Source organism: Pteropus alecto, unplaced genomic scaffold, assembly GCF_000325575.1.
Source record: "Pteropus alecto unplaced genomic scaffold, ASM32557v1 scaffold103, whole genome shotgun sequence".
In the NCBI taxonomy this organism is placed as follows: domain Eukaryota; kingdom Metazoa; phylum Chordata; class Mammalia; order Chiroptera; family Pteropodidae; genus Pteropus; species Pteropus alecto.
In genome coordinates, this window is record NW_006436288.1 from 573,401 (window position 1) to 588,646 (window position 15,246).

Here is a 15,246-nt window from a genome sequence, read left to right on the forward strand (position 1 = left end):
GAGCAAATAAGGGCTCAAGGAATGATGGGAACATGTCAAAAACCATAGAAGGCAGCTTGGAGAGACTTCTATTGGCCAAATCAGGAACAATTTGAGCATCGAAATTAAAAAAGAGAGTAAAATACTATAACCCATTGAATAAAATAGGAAATGATGAGTACGAACATACATAAATAAATGAGTATATCAAAAGTTTGATGAGGAATAGGATGTTAACATGGTTTTGAGAGGAAAAAGAGTATGTTCCCAGAGGATATGCCTTTCAGGTGCCACCTTAATCAAGGAATCACAGAGAACGTCATTAGTAATGGTACAAACTGAAATCACGAGCCACATGACAGGATATAATGAGAAAAAACAGCATCCCTTCTATGATATCCTTGCAGCCAAAGTTGTTCAACCTGAATCTAATCACAAGGAAACGCCAGTAAACCCCAAATTAAGAGACAAGTTACAAAATAACTGGCCAGTCTTCTTCAAAAGTGTCATGGTCATGAAAGTCAGGGAAAGACCGAGGCTGAGGGAGACTAGAGAGACATGACAACTCAATGCAATTGAACTAGATCCTGAACTAGATCTGTTGCTATAAAACATTTCATTGAGATAATTTGCAAAACTCGAGTCTGAGGTTTAGATAGTAGTCATGTATTGGTGTTAATTTTCTGATTTTAATGGTTGCACTGTGATTATGTAGGACTAAAAAGCATCTGGGAATGGTGGGACATCAGGTCTATGCTTACTCTCAAATGGTTAAGGACAAAAAAATACTTGGTACTGTACTTAATGTTTTTTTTAACTTTTTGAATGTTTCAAAATAAAAAAGAAATAAAAGTACTTATGTGATTTAAAGATAAACATGTTATACATATAAGGTTTTATTATATAAATCCAGAGAGCCTTTTAACATTTTTTAACTTGATGAGTAACTACCCTTTCTTTTCTCCCCATCCAAGATTACTGCAATTCATTCACAAGACTGAATGGAATCTCAACATTTAAATGCCTAATCGCTTTATTTCATCTTTGGCACAAATGATCTGGATTTCCCCACATGTATGAGTCACCTGATAACAAATTTCCCAGCTTATGTAGGTTTAAAACTGCACTATAAGTAAAGCAGCATTGTGACTTGTGTCTCAGATTCCGGACTTAAAGTAACAATGTGTTTTTTAGCATTCATGTTCTTTCTCAATATATACCTTTTCTTTCACGCAGTAAAGTTTTTCTGATGTTGGGAAGTTTGTATGCAGCTATGTCATACATAATAAAGACTTTCTCCCCATCTTCTCACTCCCAAGAAATCAAACAGCTTGATGCGTTTTTAGCTTTAATCTGAATTGTAAAACACGGCATTCTTTCAGTTTTCCCACAAAGTAAAATGAAAGAAATATGCAATTGGTATTTTGGGAGCATATATCCAGATAAATAAATCATGGTCCTAACCTTGTCCTCTCCACCCCCTTGCCATTTCTGAGAGGGGAGATAAAGGGAAATACGTGGAGGAGATATTCTTTTTCCTTTACCATCGTCAGAATCTATTCAATTTGGAGGCATATGATCCAAATTTGTGCCTTAGGGATAAAAGAGAAAAAAACAGTCCTCCCAAAATTTACTTAATCTGAAATGTTTAAGCAGATTTCTTAGATTAGTGTTTCTCAAGGGTGGAGAAAGGGGAGCAGATTTGTCCCCTCTCCCAGACTTTTGGCAATGTCATAGAGACGTTTTAGGTTGTCCAAACCAGGGGTTACAGATACTACTGGCATCTCATGGATAGAGGCCAGGGACAGTCCCCACAACAAAGGCCTGTTAGTGCCAGGATTGAGAAACCCTGCCCAAGATGAAAACAAAGAGAAAGGAATGGGAAGGAAACAACATACCAAAAAGCACAAACACATAACACAAATTTTTTTGAAAAAACTAATAATCAAACTATGACTTTCACATAGATTTATAAAGATACAGATTTTTAGGGATTAAATTCCTATTTCGTGGCCTTTTAAGATATAACCGAGAGGCAGTTAAGGCCATTTAGTGTTTTCCCATGACCTACTGAGGACACAAAGATGGATGAAGCTCTCCCCTCCCTAGAGGAGCTAAGTGTTTTTAGTGATGGAGATACCTTTAAATAAAGAATTATACTACAAAGGGCAAGAGCTAAAAGGGCAAGTAAAAGATTTATCATGATCTTCTCTAAGCCAAGCACTTCTGCTTATCTTGAGTAATTCTCATAATAGCTCTCTCCAGTGATTATTATTCCCATTTCACACACACACACACACACACACACACACACACACACACACACACCCCAAAACAAAACAAAAAACGAACAAACAAAAAAACCATGAGATTAATAACAAGTGCTAACACATATGTGTCAGGTACTGTTCTCAGTGTTTTTTTTACAAATTAACTCATTTTATCCTCACAACTATCCTGTGAGGTGGGTTAATATCATTATCCTCGTTTTACATATGTGGATACTATGGGACCAAGAGTTCAGTCCAGAGTCCCACGGTCAAGCTGTATGGTTCCAGAATCTATACTCTTCACAGTCCCCTCCAGTGCCTCTCTTATGCCTTGCCCAAAGAAGTAAATGGCCGAGCTGGGTGTAAAAGCCAGAGTGTGATGGAAAACCCAATGCTCGCATCTGCTACACAGCATTACATATTCTCTCCTGCACCAGGAAAGTGCCCAGGGTGCTGTAGGCTCACTGATGCCTGGCTTTGACTGGGAAAGACAAAGCAGAATTCACATTGAAGCTAGCATCTGAATCCATTTTGGAAGTCTAAGGAGGAAAGTCAGGGAAAGGGACAGCCCAGGCAAGAAGAGAGCAGGATAAATTCCATTATGGCTAGCAGTTTGTTGTGGTTGGAATGCAGTGTATGGGGAGAGGACTAAGAGAACCCGGAGAGATAAGTAGCAGCCAGATCAAGAAGTATGAGCTTTGTTCCATAAGCAACAGGGAATTGTTAAAAGGCCAGAACGAGGGCATGATCTGACTTGAAATCAACGTTTAGAATTGTATTTTGGGACCTGGAATAAATCTCTTCCATTCCTTCCTGACCCTTTGCCCACCTGTTCTTCCTTTCAATCCCACTTTAACTGGTCTAAATGTTTGTGGTATGGGAGAAGAAAAGGAAGACTCTGAACTGCCTCTCCCCTAGCAATTCTCCCCAGCAACTCTCAACCCCACTCAAGCCAGCTGATGGACAGGAGTTGTTAATGATGACAGTGCTGGTGAAAGGCAGGAAGCCATGTGACGCAATTAAAACCAAAATTACACTCTCTAGATTGATGTGGTTGGATATACTTTGAGTGTGGCAGTGGTCCTATTAGTAACACTCATATAGTGCTTTATAGCACCAAGCTTTTTCACATGCACTTTGTCGTTTGATCATCAAAACAAACCAAGGAGGTAGATATTATTCCATTTCACAGATGTGGAAGTTGAAGTTTACAGGGCGTGTGTGAGTAAGTAGAACCAATGAACACAAAAACTCCAAGCTTCAAGACTAGCCTCCTCCTTGGCTTCCTGCCTTTCCTACCTTCCCCTTTAACAATCATTTTTTTTTTAATTTATTTATTAACAATGTCTTTTTATATGTGTTTTAATTTCCCCTTTTGTGTGGGACTGCAAAAGCCAGGAGATATGAGTCTGCCTTCCCTTCTCTTGTAGAGGCTTAGCCCACTTGGGCACCTCTACTTGCTAATGCAGCCCTGTAAGATTTTCCCAAATACAGTAGTCTCCCCTTAGCTGAGGTTTCGATTTCTGCATTTTCAGTTATCTGTGGTCAACTGTGGTCCTCTAATACTAAACGAAAAATTCCAGAAATAAACAATTCATAAGTTTTAAATTTAACGTCATTCTGAGATACATGATGAAAGTTTGCACCATCCTGCTCCATCTCACCCAAGACATGAATCATCCCTTTGTCCAGAGTATCCACGCTGTACATGCTCCCCACTTGTGAGTACTATTCACTTAGTAGTCCTCTCAGTTATCAAATCGACTATCATGGTATCGCAGTGCTTGTGTTCAAGTAACCCTTATTTTACTTACTAATGTCTCATTCACCTACTTCCTCTCATCACGTAGGCCTGTACCATTTCACATTATCACAATAAGGGCGAATACAGTACAATAAGACATTTTGAGAGAGAGATCACATTCACATGATTTTTATTACAGGATATTGTTACAATTATTTTATTTTATTATAAATTGTTAATTTCTTACTATGCCCAGTTTATAAATTACATTTTATCATAGGTAGGTATGTATAGGAAAAAACATAGTATGTGTAAAGTTCAGTAAGATTTCACTCTTTCTTATGGCTGAGTAATAGTCCATTATATATATGTATCACTTCTTTATCCAATTATCTATTGATAGGCGTAATCTTTTGATTTCTTCCTTGATCTCATTGTTAACATGTTTAGTAGCATGTTATTTAGCCTCCATGTGTTTGTATTTTTCAGTTTTTTTACTGTAATTGGTTTCCAGTTTCATAGCATTATGGTCGGAGAAGATATGATTTTAATCTTAAATTTATTGAGACTTGTCTTGTGGCCTAACGTGGTCTATCTTGGAAAGTATTCTATTTGCCTTAGAACGTATATTCCACTGCTTTTGGAGTGAAATGATGCTCTGAAAATTTCTATTTAGTCCATCTGGTCTAGTGTGTCATTTTAGGCTGCATTGTTTCCTTGTTGATTCTTTCCCTGGAAAAATCTAGTCATTTGTGTCAATGGGTGTTAAAGTCTCCTACTATGAGTGTATTATTGTTGATCTCTCCCTTTATGTCGGTCAATATTTGCTTTATGTATGTAGGTGCTCCTATGTTGGATGCATAAATGTTTACTAGAGTTATGTCCTCTTGCTTTATTAATGACCCCTTTATCATGAAAAGTCCTTCTTTGTCTCATATTATAGCCTTTGTTTCAAAGACTGTTTTGTCTATTATAAGTATTGCTACTCCAGTTCTTTTTCATTTCCATGTGCATGAAACATTTTTCTTCATCACTTTACTTTCAGTCTGTGTGTGTCTTTCAATCTGAGGTGGATCTCTTGTAGGCAGCACGTGTATGGGTCTTGTTTTTTTCATCTATTCAACTATCCTAGGTCTTTTGATTGAAACATTTAATATATTTACATTTAAAGTGATTATTGATAGGTACATAGTTATTGCCATTTTATTATTCATATTTATGTCTCTTTCTCCCCATGCCCTTCTTCTTCTTAAAGAAGTTCTTCTAATATTTCCTGTAATACTAGCTTGGTGGTGATGGACTCTTTTAGCTTTTTCTTGTCTGGGAAGCTGTTTGTTTCCCCTTCAATTTTAAATGATAGCCTTGCTGGGGAGAGTAACCTTGGTTGTATGTCCTTGCTTTTCATCACTTTGAATATTTTGTGCCAATCTCTTCTGGCCTGTAAAGTTTCTGTTGAGAAGTCAGCTGCTGAAAAGTCTTATGGGAGCTCCCTTGTAGGTAACTAACTGACTTTCTCTTACTGCTTTAAAGATTCTCTCTTTGTCTTTAACTTTTGGCCTTTTAATTATGATGTGTCTTGGTGTGGGCCTCTTTGGGTTAATCTCGTTTGGGATTCTCTGAGCTTCTTGGAGGTATATGTCTATTTTCTTCACCAGCTCAGGGAAGTTTGCAGTCATTATTTTTCCAAATAGGTTCTCAATCCCTTACTCTCTTGCTTCTCCTGGTACCCCTGTTATGTGAATATTGTTACACTTGATGTTGTCTCAGAGGTACCTTAAATAATCCTCATTTTTTTTAAATTCCTTTTTCTTTTTGCTGTTCTGATTGGGTGTTTTCTTCTACCTTGTCTTCCAAATTACTGATTCAATCTTCTGCTTTACCTAATCTGCTGCTGATTCCTTTTAGTGCATTCCTCACTTCAGTTATTGTATTCTTCATTGCTGGCTGGTTATTTTTTATGCGTTCTGCCTTTTATTATGCTTACTCTTTCCTTGTTGAAGTTCTCACTAAGTTCCTTGAGCATCCTTATAACCAATGTTTTGAACTCTGTATCTGGTAATTTCTTGCCTCCATTTTGTTTAAGTGTTTTTCTGGAGTTTCCTCCTATTCTTTCACTTGGAACATATTTCTCTGTTTTCTTATTTTGGCTGTCTCTCTGTATTTGTTTCTATGTATTAGGTAGATCTGCTATGTCTCCCAGTCTTGCCAGAGTGGTCTCCCTGATCACCTAAGCCAGGAACTCTAGGAATGTCTCTTGTGTAGGTTGTGTGTTCCCTCCTGTTGTAGTTGAGCCTTGATTGCTGTTGGCATATCAGTGGGCGGGTGTGAGCCTTAAGTTTACTGGCTATGATGATTGACCAGAACCACAGCATATGAACTGCTGGGCAGGAGCTGACCCCATGGAATGGATTTGCCCCAGTGGGCTCTGGTGCCTGCTGAGACCACCATTTGGGTATGCCGCTTGTGGTGTTAATCGGGTAGTGCTCTGTTTGTGGTCTGAAACTGGCCACCTGGTTTGTTGGTTCTGGGGCCTCCTGGGAAGCATTCTCATGCAGGCCAAGGTCAGCTGCTGATTGTGGCTGGGCCAGCACTACCTGATAAGAGCTAAAAAATGATCCGTGGTCAGTTGCTGCCTGTGCTGGACCTGGAGATGCATGGGAGAGACCATGCTGTAAAGCAAGGCTGGCTGTTACCAGTGCCCTGCCTGAATCTGCTTAGCTACAGGCTAAGGGTCAGCTGCTGAAAGAGCTTCAGGCACTACTCAAATTGTGTGAGGCGGGGTCTCAGGAGATTACCAGGGTGGAGGTTAGTGGTGTTCACTGGTTAATGCAGATTCAGATTTGGTGCTAGTGCTGAGCCTGGGGCCATTCAGTAAGAGGGTACATAGCACACCAAGGCCAGCCATCACCTGCCTGGGGCCTATAGACCTTTGAGAGTCTTTAGAATGACTACTGCGTGTGACAAGGCCTCTGGCAGTGGGTAAGCAGGTAAACTATCTTTTTTATCCTAGTCTCTAGTAGAATTCCTGGCATACAATCATCAGGTAATAAAGGTATGTGAGCAGATCAAATGGTGCTAGAATTCTGTAACAATTTTTCTCAATTCCCTTCCACAGGCTTCTTGCAAGAGAGAATAGGTCCCCTCAGGGCAGTACATTAGACGGCTCAAGAAGTGGGCAGAGGTGAGGCTGGGCCTTCTATGCTAAGCGGTACAGACTTCCATGTTTTAGCAGTTGAGAGTCATTAATGGAAATTTTCCTGTGAACTCAAGCATAGTCTTGGCAGGAAAAAAAGAAGTGTAGGTAAACAGACCAGCTAGAATAGAAACAATGATGATACACGAAAGACTTCCTAGTTTACCAAGAGTTCTAGACATCCTCCTTAGGGCCAGAAGCGCCTCGATGTGTGAGTGTACTTGAGCCCACAGGTGTGCCTGGCTGGAGTGGGCATTAAAGAACAAAGTAGGAAACATTTTCTGACAGGAAGAACTCAAATAGTTTAACTGCAGAGGCACACATATGGGTAGATAGTGTATAAACAATTTCCTAGCACAGTGCGCCTCAAACATGCATGCATCAGAATCACTTGTAGGGCCTGCCCACGTGCAGATTGCTGAGTGCCATCCCCAGAGAGTCTGATTCGGAAGGTTAGGGGTAGGCCTGAGAATTTGTATTTCTAACAGGTTTCCAAGTGGTGCTGTTGATCTGGGGCCAATACTTTGAGGACCACCACCCTAACACCCATTCCACGTCTTTCTCTTCAACAGATAATCTTGCCAGTCCTTTACCTAGGCAAGCAAGATTCCCTGTGATCCGAAATTTACCTCTCTCCTTGCTGCCAACACCCTTCATTCTTTTAATGACTCATTCTCCTCTTGACATTCTCAGATCTAGACTACGGAGGATGGAGAGAAGTAGGACAAAAACGTGTTCCTGTGACAGAGCTACTCCTTATCCATCATTCTATTTCTGTCTTTTTCTTGCAAACTTTCAGAATTGTTTATATTGACTACATTCATGTCTTCATTCATACTCTCTTTAACGTCCTGTAATCTTTTTTCTACCCTTGTCTACCACTTTTCTGTTCATAAAGATTATTTGTAACTTTATGATTACCAGACCCAGTTGTTGTCAAACTTATTATGTGTCATAGATTTGATATTGTCGACCACTTGTACTCAATATTTATAAGAAAAAGCTCTATGTTTAGATCATTTTCTGTATGTCCCATCTCTTTATTAACCCATTTTTCTTCTCCTTACTAATGCTACTTTCTCCCTCGTAATATTCTTGGTTACTATTTACCCAACTATCCCTTGCTAATAGAACCCCATTTTGGTTCAGGCATCCAGGTTAGGTAAGTCCCTGCCTATTTCCAGGGTATGGACCATGATCAATTTAAGCCAACATATTATAGTAGCCTCCTGTTATTTGCGGGGAGTACAGACCCCCAGTGGATGTCTGAAACCACAGATAGTACCAAACACTATATGTACTATTATTTTTTCCTATATATACATACCTATGATAAAGTTTAATTTCTAAATAAGGCACAGTAAGAGATTAACAACAACTAATAATAAAATAGAACAATTGTAACAATATACTGTAATAAAAGTTATGTGAATATGGTCTCTTTTTTACAAAATACTGTATTATACTGAACTCAGCCTTCTCCTTGTGATGACGTGAGATAATAAAATGTCTTAATAAGTCAAGAATTTTTATCCTATCATTGGAAAAAAGCACTTTACAGCTTCTCTTTGGCCTACTGGAATTGCCAACATCACTACCCTTGTGCTTTGGGACCATTATTAAGTAAAGTAAGGGGTACTTCAACACAAACACTGTGATACGACGGTCAATCTGTTATTCCAGTTACTAAGTGACTAACGGTCAGGAAGTGTCTACAAGTGTGGATACACTGGACAAAGGGATGATTCATGTCCACAGGTAGGGCAGAGTAGGATGGTGCAGGATAACAAGAGATTCCATCACCTCAGAACAGCACCCAATTTCAAACTTATTATAAATTGTTTATTTCTGGAATTTTCTTTTAGCATTTTCAGACTGCAGTTGACCATGGATGGGTAAGTGAAACTGTCGATAAGGAGTTACTACCATAATCTCTTTGCCCACTACCAGTGATTAGTTTAAAGGCAAGTGTATGGCTTATACTGACCAATGAGATAGAGAAGAGTTTGGTGGGGGGTTCCTGGGAAATATTTTTCTCCTTTAGAAAGAGAGAAGCACAAGGAAAGATAACTTCCTTCCTTGGAGACAGTTTATGTGAAGAGGCGATACTTGAAGTTGTGGCAACAAGTCTATTACCATGATGAGTTACATCTGAGCACAAAAGCCAACACATTGAAAATGTGAAAGCAGAAATTTGTAAAGCACCTGGGTTATCAACAACATTGTTTTGCAACCAAATGAACCAAGTCAGGAATTATCTATCTTTAGACTTCTTGCTATGTGAAATAATAAACCCCTATTTAGCCCAAGCTAGTGCTTCTTCTAAAACTTTAATGTGCATATAAGTCACCAGGGGGGTTTTGTTAAAATGCACATTCTGATTTAGGCTTAAGGTGGAGCATACATTCTACATTTCTATCAAACTCCCAATTGATGTTGTTGTTGTTGTTGAGTGGCAAAGACCTAAGCTATTTTAGTCAAGCATTCTGTTATTTGCAGTCTAATACATCCTGACACACCTCTAGTATCTACATACTACTCTAAGTATTTGCTTATAAATGCAATTAAAGAGCACCTCACGGATTCATTAAAAAAAGAAAAGAGAAAAAAAGCTTAAAGCCCAATGTTAAAGGAAAGAAAAAAATTATTTTGAAAACCATACTACTGAGGATATTTTGAACCCTGGTGTCCAAGTAGAAATGTTCTGACTGTTACTTGTACTTAATTAATTAGTCCCAGGTAAGTGACCTTTGTTGTGGCGATCACCTACTAGGCTCCAGGCATCCCTAGAACCTCGCACAGGACTTGGATCTTATAATTAAAGACTCTGGAAGAAGAATTCAGACCACTCAAGATTCAGTCGCACATGAACACTTTGTTACTCATAGTTAGGTTTCCGGGTTCAGCTTAAGAGTGGGGCCCTGTGGTCGTTCTCCTCAGCGTCGGCTGCAGCCTCAAGTCAGGTCTCTTGACACAAAGAGCATGAAGTTCTAAATCACTGCTGCGCTGCTATGCTGTTTTCTCGGCCCCACCCTTTATGCCGTTCCTCGGACACCTTCTCTTCTCCACCACACGCGAGCATCACCTCATTGTATGTTATGAGAAAGAGAGCAAGTGAGCAACCTAAATACTTTCTTATGCTTACTTACACTCTTAGTAGATACTGACATCAGCGGGCAGTCCGCTTATCTGTCTCACACAGTCAGTGCACACAGTTAAGTAAATATTTTTGTTTCACACAGTTAAGTAAATATTTTGGTTTACACAGTTAAGTAAATATTTTGCTTCCTTATACACCTGGGTATATGTTAGATGAGGATAGCCGATTCTTGTTATTGTTGCATTTGGGGTGGCCATGGAGGAGATTAGGGGACTAATTTTTTCTCTTTTTTTAGGTAGACTCCTGAAAAATATTTCTCTTCCTGGTTTTCTTTTTGTTTTGTTTTGTTTTGTTTTATAGAGAAATCTAATTTCTCCTTGATTTTTTCCCCCCACTAGAGTTAAAAATAACATGGATCTATTTATTTAGTGCCAATTTCCCTTAGGATGTCTGCAGATGTTAACAGATACTTCAAAGTCAATAAAGGAACCTCAGATTTTCACATTGGAGTGGGTGGGGAATGGAAGGCCCTTGATCCCTATTAACTAACTTAGTTGGGTATCATCACTGTTGTTTTCACTGCTAAGAAAATTTTTTCCTAATGAGAATATAAATATTTTAATTTTAACGGCAGTTTTATATCTATGGCAAACTCATAGGCATTAATTCATTCACTACCAAAATGTTTACTTCTCAGAAGTCAGACACACTGGCTATTTAGCAGGATACATTTGATGTAAGACTAACTTAAACTGGCTGAAAAAGGAAAATGACACCTATTTACAACTGCAGAGAGGATGTCGTCAGAGTGTATATTTATTACCATTCCTGATTATTGATATTAGAGCAGGAAATTCATTTGCTGATTCATTAAAAATACTAACTGAGCACCTCTTGTACACAGCACTTAGATAATAAGGGTAAATACTAAAAAATAGAACTAGAAGTCAGTTACGTTTAAGAGACATGTAACGTAGTTGAAGACATTAGACATGTGTATAGGAAAAACTAGTTTATATTGGAAAACAATGACACGAGAGATTTTTTGAGAAGCAGAGTGCCTGCCAAGTGGTGGGGACAGAAAGCGCTAGGAGTTCCTAGGCATTAGCTCCTTCAGCAGTTTGATTTCATGGAGCAGGGAAGATTCCCTCCGAGGAAGTTTGAGAAGGAGAGAAGTGGAAGAGTTTACCTGATCACAATATGAAAAGGGGGTGGGTAATAGAGGGGAGAAGAATGTTCTATTCAAGGAAGACCAAAGAGCAAAAGCATGTCCAGGGACCACTGAATAGGCCAATCTGACTGGAGTAGAGATTCCAGATGGTGAAAAGTAAAGAAGTCATATTTTAGTACTGTTAGAAAATATCTAAGATTTCCTCAACAAGTCCCCTTGGAGAAATCAAGATTGGAAGGTTAGTTTGATTGATCAGCCTCTAGTAAAGTTGAAAATGCACATATTATATGTACTGGTCAGCATCTTCCAAGAAAGAGAATGTGCTCTCACCCTGGTCACTGAGGACAGTTTAATAAAAGAGCCATTTCCAAAAACACAGGTGGGGTTAATAGAAACTTTAAAAAGCAACAAGGGCAGTGATAGCAGGAGAGCTTGGGGGATGCCATTGCTACCTCTGGGACTGAAAGGACAAAAAGAAGCCGTGGTCACCAGATCCACAGAACCCAAGGATTAGCAGCCTTAGGAAGAGAGGGGAAAGCATCCAACCCTTGGAAACCTAAAGACTCAGGGAGACCCAGCAAGGGAGCCAAGAGCATAAATACCCTGATCTCACTCCCACTCTTCCATCCTCTCCTGCTGGCACTCGCCACTGGCCAAGTCCAACTAGAAGCTAGAGGGAAAGGGAATTCACTGATGCAATCATAAAACTTAGCTTCCCAAGCCAAGCAGAGTGGAGGAGAGGGGACCTGAGTGGCCAGTGGAAAACATCTGGCAGATCACAGGACCCACAAGTCTACTTCCAGGTTACTCCCTATAGCAACTCTTCCACATGTGTACAAAAGGACAAGCACAAATATTGCCTTGTAGTGTTGTTTGTAGTAGCCATAAATTGGGGGGAAACCTGAATGTTCATCAATAAGAGGCTAGATAAGTTGAGGTATATTCATTTATTAGAATACAGTGCAGCCATTAAAATGATTGAACTGGATCCATATAAGCATCTGTGTGTGTGTATGCGGGCACCTGTGTGTGTGTTGAGAGATAGATGTAGTATAATAGATAACTGTATAAAATATTTCAAGCAAACAATGGTTGTATATTGTTTACACCTACATGTAGGGAGTAGAAGTATAAAAACATAAGTAGAATATGTGACGTCAGAGAGATGAAAATTATAATAGCAGTTCATCTGGAAAAAGAGGAACAGGGAATGATACTGGAAAGGATGGAAAAGGAGACTTAATTTAAGAAAGATCTGAAGCAAACATAACAAGTCTAGTGATAAGTGCTAAGAAGGGGGAGGCAGAGGAAGGAGATAGTGAATGATGCTGGGTAATATTTAAACGTAGAGTGATTGCAAAAGGCCCTTTGGGGGAGCAAAAGAGCCTTAGGGCAAAGAGTCAAATGAAGGAAGAATAAAGAGGATATATGGGGCACTAGAACTTGGGGCTGAGGGAACAGCAAGTGCAGTGGCTAAGGGGGCAGCACACTTGGCCCATGCAAGTGCTAGGCCAGTGTTGACAGAGGACAGTAAGCAAAGAGAGGGTGACGGAAGAGGGCTCGGAGGGTTGGGCAGAGACCAGGTCTGGTAGGGTGTTGTAGGCCATAGTAATGACAATGCCAAGAGGGGTGGGGGATGGGGAGAAGGGAAAAAAGGGAGGTACCTGAGAAAGGGCAGCTTGGGCTTCATGAGTGACTGGTTATGGGGGCTGGAGAGAGAAAAGAGACAAAGAGAATTTTAAGTGTTCAATTCATTATGATAGGAAGACGGTGATGGTGATTTCTACTGATGGAAATAGGGCAGTGTGGAAATGGAAAAGAATTTTTTAAATGCACTTTGGAGGGATAAATCTAACTAATATGGTTAAGGGAAAATATCAGGGCACTTTAAAGTTTTTTAGGTTTATGTGAATTTCACTAGCTTCTTCCTCAGAAGTACTCAGAAAATGTCTTTTTCATGTTAAACTAAACGGGCCTATATTAAATCATGGTCCTGGATGAAACACCAAATTGATCTAAGTGTGAAAGAGATGCAAACTATTCCTGTTTCCACACTTTCCTTTTCCTTTTGGCTGAAAAACCACCGCCTTCCCCATTTTAGCTGAGAATGTGGCCATTTACAAGTTGCTCGTTCAGCGAGCTGACCGTGTGATTAAGTGCTGGCCACAGGTACAATCCCGTCCCCAGGAACCCACTACTCTAGTGGGACTGAATTTCTCACTCTTCTCAAAGCTGCTACGCTTTTTGAGTCACATACTTTTGTACATACTATTCTTCCTGCCTGGAGTACCATTCTCCACTTTCTTTTAAGAGAAACTTCCACATATTCTTTAAGACCCAACTCAAACATGACTTCTATTTTTTAAAAAAGACCTTCAAAACCTTAAATTTCCTAAGAAAACTTTGTTTCTCCATACTACTTTGTTCATATCTCTAGGGTCTCCATGGCACAATTCATTGTAATTGTTTGTGTAGTCATCTGAATCCCCAGTTCCTAACACAATACTCAACACAGAGAAGTTGCTCAGTCACTGCTTGTTAAATGATTGAGCTGAGGAAAACTGTCACAGAAGTACTTTCAGTGTTCACCAGTAAAATTATAGCTTGGCCAAAGATCGTTGGCCTTTATTAACTTAGGCTGGGTTTACAACAGGTGTCTTTTTCATGGAACAGGAAAGCAGGTGGAAGGCTATCTTCAGGACACAAAATTAAACACCTTTGGCGCTGTACTTTGGTAGCCCATGCGTCAGTAAGCATGAAGTGTTTAAGCAATAATTTCCATCTGCCGCTGTCAGGGAGATATTGAATGATATCACAGAAAGTATTGCGTTATAGTTTGTTAAACACAAACTTCTGTGAGAATCAAGTGCCCATGGTTTGCATCTCAGTCCGTGGATTTGGTCTTTTGAAACAAATCCATTTGTTTGTTATTTTTGTAAAACCTTGACTCTAAAAATTTAAAATATATGTTTTAGAGATATAGATATATTTAATACCTGGACCCTGTGAGTCCTATGTGAGTATCTGAATGAAAATTCTGGTATCCGGATAGCACAAATATTGGAAGAGTATGTACTTTCACAGAGTTACGAGGCTCATTTTCATCGCATTTGGCCACATGTCGCTCTCCACTTTAAGGTAGTCTTTCCAGAATATGCCCATTACACCCTGGAAACAGCCGCCAAACTGCCTTAGCTGCTTCTCATCACTAATCTTCTTCTCACAAGACTGGCAGGATACCCTTTCTGTTAACACAAACACACACCATGCTTGGAAACTGTAGCGTCTGTTTAGGATAACACAAACCCTGCAGTTGAGTCTGAGATTTTTTTAAATCTAAAAATCTTTATTCTGTATTAACTTTGCAGCACAGATATCCACTTTATAACGTGCATCGACCAAATGAAAGTTCAAGGGCAAAAGATAGAAGAAGGCCAGGGGGAAAGAGGTCCTTAAGTGTCTGATGTGAGCACAAGAGAGTCCCTATGGTTGGTGAGAAATAGGAGCTCTCAGAGTCCCCACTCATAGATTGCTCGACCTGGGCCTGTGGACCTCAACCCTGTCTGCACACTAGGACCACTTGGGGAACTTAAAGAAATATAAAGTTGTACACCTGAAGCTTACATAATGTTGTTAACTAATGTTACCTCAATACATTTAACTTTTTTTAAAAAGAAAAGGATGAATGAAGATTTAAAAAATACTGATGCCTTGGCTCCAACTCATTGGAATCTGAGGGATGGTTGGTATAGCCACTGTTTAAATATCCAATCACACATCTGCAGTCTG